Below are 7,646 nucleotides of genomic sequence, written 5' to 3' on the forward strand. Positions count from 1 at the left end.
GAGAAATGAAAAAAATTCCGAGAGAGGAGGAAATAACTAAAAAAAAAAAAAAAATGGAACGTGCAGAAATGAGTAGATTGACAATGGCGATTAGAGAACAGGAAGAAAAAGACGGCTATAAAATTTGGAATTTATTTTATGAACGGCTGGATAGAAGAGGAAAGAATTGAATTACGTAAGTACTGCATATACTATATTGTTATTGATACACGGATGACTTAGAGAGAGTAAGAAAAGGGAATTTGAAATATATTATTGAAAGTCGATAATCATAAAGCTAAGGATACCAGAGTGAGTGATGTATGCGATACAAAACACTGATTAGAACGATTATAAACATGCACAAGTTAAATATGGACGATAACGTTATTTGGCGCACGAAGAAATCGCACTCCAACTGACACACGGTGGAACAGAAAGAAGGTGTTAGACGTTTGTTTTGTTGTGGTGGTGGTGGTTATAAAAATAAAGAACTTTTATACATGTACAAATATACGTGTGTGTGTGCGTGTGTCTATCTATCTATCTATCTATCTATCTATCTATCTAAATTTATGGGGGGGCGGGGGAAGAAAAAAGAAAAAAAAGAGAGCAACTTTCCCCCCCCCCAAAATCTCTATATGAAAACAAATGCAAAAGGCCAGCACCAGGAGAGGCGTTTCACTTTCAGTTTTGCTTTCGCAGCAGCAGGCAGCCTGACTACAGAACAGTTGCCCTAAGCCACGCCCAGGCTCCGAGCCGTCTCCTTCTCGCTTCACACAGCAAACGCTGTGCTGTTTCGGTTTGCAAAGGAGGAGTTTCTCAGCTCCTCCCTCTCTCGCACTGACAGGAGCGCTGCTGGCCAGATGACTCACGATGGAGGCTGGTAGGGAGAGGCCTGTTTTTTCCCCCCACCCCCACCCCACCCCTTCCCCCTCTTATTTTCTCCCCCTTTTTGTATTCTGTTTGTGTTCAGAGGTTCCACGCTTAGAATAGGGGGACTGGGCATAAAAGGGACACCTTGAAATAAGGGAAGGTGATCGTTTCATTAAAAGTGATGATGGCAGCTAAACTTCTTAAGTGCCCTCAAGGAGGAAGGTGATTGTTTTTCTGGAGAATTCAGGAAGCCTCAGGGGTGGTTTTTCACTCCCTCCCCCCTTAGGTGAAACACCCTATGGAAGATTTAGGGGGAAAAAACTTTTTGGTGGTAATAAGAGTATCCCCACTTCATACCACCAAGAGGGATTATTTAATCTGAGTGCTTCCATGGGGCTATTGAGGATGCTTAATTTGAAGGGGGGAATGTGGGCACTTCATTCATGAAAGCACAATGCTCCCACATAGATTGATCTGTTGGCTTGTCCAACAGATATAACAGGAAAATGTACTCAGCTTCATCCAGGTAATTTTTGTATATCTGGGAATAATTTAGGTAGATTTCCAACAGAGTTGTATGGTTATCGCAGTTAGGACTTGACCAATGCTGGCAAAGCCCTTTTTGTCGCATCTGATAGTCAAGGGTCTCAGAGCTACGTATGTACCAACCCATCCATTCCTGTCCTTCTGTAAATAGAAAAAGGTGTTCAGAAGTGGTTCACTTTTCAGATTTCTGCTTCCTTCCAGAAACAGCCATGTGCATGGTAGTCACTTCCTCTGACAGGAGTCTTAGAATGGGAGTTGAAAGACAACTCCAGATAGAGCTCTGAGAAAGGGCTGGGAAAGCTTTTCCCAGCACTTCTTTGAAATGTTTAGTTACCTAAACTGTTGGTTTACATGAAGTGGAAAGAGGGCAGTTCACACCTTTGAGAAAAGGGGACACTAATCTGGATTTAAGCAGAAAATGGCAAGCTCCTGATGAGATGTGTCTCAGGAAGAACCTTGGCTGACAAACGTGCAGTTGCACAAGGGAAGAGTGGGCAGATCTTTTCTTCTGCTCCACAAAATGGAAAAAAGATCACTTAGTGGGACTGGGATGGGTGTGGGGTGGGGAGTGACTTGTACTTTGGGCCACAAAAAAGAAAGGTATGTCAATGAAGCAGTTTACAAAAGCACCCCAAGCAGTCATTTTGTGGTTTCTTCCTCTTAAGTGATGTGATTTCTGGGATAATTTTAATGACCATCAGAGCAGAGCAGCCAACCTCAGGTAATTAGTTTGGGACGGTCATTTAAAGTGAGAATATTATGAATGCTTATGATGAAGGTATTGAAAAGGTGACAGTGCAACAAGAGAACATTAACAATGAAATTGTTCCTTGTGAAGTAGAAATGGGTTTTTGGTCACTTCCTCATATCTCACAAGTTTATACTATATGACAAAAAAAATCACCCATGCTGCCTTGAATTGACTGGAAATAATTTAACTCAACCAATAAATAAAGCAGAAATCCCAAACAGTACAATGATCAGTGGAAGATTATTCATGGGCAGGAAAGTATTAAAATAATTAGAAGGTCTCATAAATCTAGATATAAACTGCTAGCAGAATGACTTCTTATCAGTTTAAATATTATCAGTTTAAAAATTTGTGCAATTCTCACATCCATCCTTTGCCAATTAATGGGACATAAATGGTCCCTTTGGTGGAGGGTTACAACAGTGTAAGGAGTTTAGCTGTTTTTGCAACATTGAAAACAATTGGATTATTTTAGAAGCAGTTTGCCTTTACTCCTATGAGCTAAAGCAACTTTTTAAATTTGAAACCGCACTTTACTTCTCTTGTTCAACATTTATTGTGAATCATTCGAAACACAATACATTCTTGATTTGACTTGGGAGATGTGGATCCAAATATAGTTACAATCAAAAGGTTATACTTCAAATTCTCCTTTTTGTTCCTTGCAGACTAAAAAATTATCAATCATTTTAGAATTTATAGATGCAAATTGTCACCCTCAGAACTTTTTTTGACCCTGTTCAATAATTATTTCAGACCATTAAATAAATGTATGTATGTATGTATGTATGTATGTATGTATGTATGTATGTATGTATCAGAGGTGGTATTCAGCAGGTTCTGACCAGTTCTGGAGAACCGGTAGCAGAAATTTTGAGTAGTTCGGAGAACCAGTATATATCACCTTTGATAGCCACGCCCATAGAACCAGTAGTAAAAAAAATTTGAATCCCACCACTGGTATGTATGTATGTATGTTTTGGGCTATGATTATTGGGATCATTTAATTATTTTTTTCAATTGTTGATGTTTATCTTCCAAAACCATAGTCTAAGTGCTTTATTGCTCCATGGTATGTTGTATATAAGGGAACTGTTTCTTGCCAACTTTTTTAAACTTCTGCTATGAATATTAACTGTCGATTTTTCCATTGATGTCTATTCTCCAATATTAGTCTCTCAATCATGTTTGGTCTGCAAGGTTTCCCTTTTCCAGTGTTGTCATAGAGGGACTCTCTTGCCACTGTCAGCATATTTCTTCCTAAATTGTGAGAGATTTCTTTTATATTGCTAGGATCATACCTAATAAAAAATGTGGTTTTAATTCAGATTTTATTATCAGAATTTTCTGGATATATTGGTGTATTTCTTTCCCATACCGTTGAGTCTTTTTGCACATATGTTAAAATGTTCGTTTTTGTGTCCAATATTTATTGTTGTACAATTAGCTCATCTTTGCAATTTGTAAATGAGTTATAAACCAACTATCAAACATTTTGAACCAGTTTTCCCACAAACAGTAGCTTGAGATCCATGCTCTTGATTTTTTTTTTGTATATGTCTTTCAAACTCTGACATTTTTCCCATGGTCCTTTCTTCTGCTGTTTTTTTATTTTCCATTTTTTAAAACAAATATATTAATCAGGATAGATTCCAGCTTCATTATCCAATTCTTATTGCATTTTAATTTATTTCATATGAGTCCATATGTATAATCTTGCATATGTAATCAGATACCTCTTAATATAATTGTCTGGGAAACAGAGTGATGCTAGCGATGCTAGTAATACAGTTGTGGAACTCAGGGGTGGGATTCAATTTTTTTAACAACCGGTTCTGTGGGTGTGGCTTAGGTGGTGGCCGTGGCTTAGTGGTCATGTGACTGAGTGGACATGGCTTGATGGTCATGTTATTGGCTGGGTGTGGCCAACTCAATATCACTCACATCGAGGCACGCATCTCCTCACCTGGCCTCTCATGACTGTGGGGATGCTGCAACAGTCGTAAGTGTGAAAAATGGTCATGTCACTTCAGTGCCATTGTAACTTTGAATGGTCACTCCACACAAGCAAAGTACCAGCAAAGGAGGGGAAAAAAACTCCAGAGATGTTCCTGAGACAGGAAATCTAGTCCTGCCAAGCATGTAATAAGGGTTAATGGAGAGGCAGTTTCTGTAAGCAACACCAGAATGTTTCCTTTAAGCTATGAGGGCCTTATGTTGTCCTTTTCTTATAAAGGATGAATCCTGTAAATGTATTTGGAATATTAAAGAAAGCAAAAGTAAAAGCATTTTGGGGGCAAAATTGTCAAACTCATGCCAAATATGTCAGAGAAGGGGTAATCACTCAAAATGTTAGCAACTATTCTCTATTTCAGGTCTGAAAACTGCTAAATTTTGATTGTTCTTTCTTTTGTAAACAGGTTGTGCTTACTAAAATGATGGAAATAGAAGGCAATTGGACATTGCTTACCAATTTTGTCTTGGTTGGTTTTACAACAGACCCATTTCTACAAATAATCTTCTTTGTGCTGTTTTTGGCCTCCTATATCCTAACGCTGGCTGGGAACCTGGGTTTGATGTCCTTGATCTACCTGGACTCCTGCATGAACACACCCATGTACTTCTTTGTGCCTCTCCTTCCTGGGCATCTGGTACTCCTCTGTCTACACTCCTCGGATCTTGTCTGACTGAGTGCCCAAGAACAACCATATGTCCCTAGTTGGTTGTGCAGCCCAGTTCTTCTTCTCTGCTGGCTTGGCCTACAGTGAATGTTTCCTGTTGGCCTTCATGGCCTATGACTGCTTTGTGGCCATCTGCAACCCACTCCTTTATGTCACTGCCATGCCCAAGAAGCTCTGTGTCCAGCTGGTGGTAGAAGCTTATGCAGCTGGCTTTGCACACACTGTACACACTGGCAACACCTTTCGACTACATTTCTGTGGCAATAATGCGATCGACCATTATTTTTGTGATGGCTCCCCACTTCTTAAAATGACTTGTAATGACATAGGTGTCTATGAACTTATTGTTGTTGCTGTATTGGGTTCCAATTTGCTAGTAACCACAGCTATCATCGTGAGCTCATATGTTGGCATTGGAGCAGCCATAGTTAACATCCGGTCAGCTGCAGGGAGACGCAAAGCCTTCTTCACTTGCTCAGCTCACTTGATGTCAGTCTCCCTTTTCTATGGTTCTATTCTCATCATGTACCTCACACCCAACTTTCACCACACTCCAAATTGGGACAAGGCAAATGCACTGTTTTATACAGTAGTCAACCCTCTGGCCAACCCTTTCATTTACAGCTTATGCAACAAGGATGTGAAGGCAGCTTTCAAGAAAGTCTGGGAGAGATTCACAATACCCAAATGAATGCCATCAACATCTCTTTCCGCAGATTGTACTTCACACAATTTAAACCTCTCCCTGTAGGGTCAGCCTTTCCTTCCTTCCTTCCTTCCTTCCTTCCTTCCTTCCTTCCTTCCTCCCTCCCTCCCTCCCTCCCTCCCTCCCTCCCCCCTTCCTTCCTTGATGGTCAAAGGAGCCATCTTTACAATCTATTTATTTTTCTTGGGGGGAATTGTTTCCCACATGTGCATCTTCCCAGTCCTTTTCCTATCTGTAAACATTTCAAAATATGGTTCACAATAAGGGAAATTGAAAGGAAACACAGCAGGCATGATGATAGACATGTATGGACAAAACATGTGCTTAATTCTCTCCCAAACTCTACCCAATATTTGGGAATTACCTCAGGGATCTTCTCTTAGAGCCATTCTCACAGTCATGTTCACATACGTGTTCCTCACTGATGTAATTATTTTAAAAAGTGTAGCAGCCTAAATTGCATTGCTTCAAAATTAAATCCTATCCTTCTTCAGCATTCTGGCTGGATAGTCCTTACTGATTTCATATGAGAGAATTTAAAGGCAATGGTTGGTGTATTCCTTCAGCTTCACTTCTTCCCCAACCAAGGATCATCCATTAGGAAGAAGAAAAAAATAAGCAATTATTGTCTTTACTGAATGAGGAAGTGGGGCAGCCTATCTGAAGGCAGGTAGCTGGGATCCAGGATTAGCCACCTTTTAACTTACCAGAGTGACAGGATAGGGCAACGGTGTGCTCTGTGCTAGTAATCTGTCATTCAGTCTGTTGTTGAACATGGGTGTTGAATTCTTTGCATTGACTGAAGCAGAAAAGAGTTCTTCACCCCTTTTCTATGAATCCTTTCATTTGCATATTCAATATTTCAATTTTCCCCTGTATCCTTTTTATCCATATTGTTTTTCAAATCCATATTTCAATATCGGCTTCACTAGTAAACTATGTCTAAAATATTGTTTCTTGTTGAATGGATATTCTAAAAAAATTCTTGACATTTTATTTTATTTTTAAAAAAGCTGTCTTTTTTGTTTGTTATATTTACCTATTTATTTAATTTATATACTTCATATGTCATTTTTCATTTAAAAAAAATCATATACACAAAAAAGGCCAAAATGAAGAAAAGATCCATATTGCTATTTGGATTTTTTTTTTTTTAGAATTTAATTTGGACAGTTGGCACTTATTTCTGTTTGGATCTTGCTTATCATCATCCTCATCATAGTTGTTGTCGTTGAATATTAAGTCATCCAGATGTTTAGACTGGATTTGCCATTGTTGGCCACCTATTGAGTCTTTTCCAAGGTCCTGGGATAAGCAGAAGCTATTCTTTGATGGGGTTAAAGGTATGGTTGCAGAATGGAAGTGGTTCCAAATAAAGCTGTCTTTTGCAATTGACTGATGGGGATTCTGTCATGGTGCTCAAATAAAGCTCTAGCTCCAGCTGCTGGGCCTGCTGAGGGATTAGACTCCCCACCCTCAGACCAATTAAGACACTTTTAAAACAGTTTTAAAAACCCAAAATAACTATGAACAGCAGACAAGTTTATTGACCAGTTAGTAATTCAGCCAGGAAATGGGGCCCTTGGCACATTCAGCACCCCTGGCACAGGAACATAATCTGGTGTTTAGGGCCTATGAAGGGGTTGGGGCCATTTTCATCTCTGAAGGGAGGATGTTCCATAGATCAGGGACTGTTGCAGAAAAAGCCTGTCTTCTTGTCTCTACCAGCTGATGCTCTTTGATAGAGTTTATAGCGTGCTCAATCTGCTACATTAAGCTGGGTGGGTAAAGTCTCTTGGAGAAAGGCGATCCCTCTATCCAGCTAACTATCCAGCTAATCCTCTATCCAGCTAACTATCACTTTGAATTGCACCCAGAAACACACCAATAACCAATGCAGCTCACATGGAAGTGGTATTATGTATGCTGTATATCTGGCTGCACCACTTCAAGTTTCTAAATGCTCTTCAGGGGTAGCCTCGTGTAAAGCATGTTACAATTGTCTAAATGAGAGGTTACAATGGTATGAGTCCCATAAGCAGGGCCTTCTAGTCCAGGAATGGATACAATTGATGTACCACCCAAAGGTGGGCAAAGGCCACAGCTA

The 7,646-nt window shown here is 39.7% G+C and overlaps 1 pseudogene; it reads left to right on the plus strand.

Moving 5' to 3' along the window:
• Positions 1-4,578: 4,578 nt before the first annotated feature.
• LOC113421930 (olfactory receptor 9G4-like) lies at positions 4,579-5,524 on the plus strand (annotated as a pseudogene).
• The last annotated feature ends 2,122 nt before the right edge of the window (positions 5,525-7,646 follow it).

This window comes from Notechis scutatus, chromosome 1, assembly GCF_049901735.1.
Source record: "Notechis scutatus isolate UNSWTSFEM ecotype Mainland chromosome 1, rNotScu1.2, whole genome shotgun sequence".
Lineage (NCBI taxonomy): Eukaryota > Metazoa > Chordata > Lepidosauria > Squamata > Elapidae > Notechis > Notechis scutatus.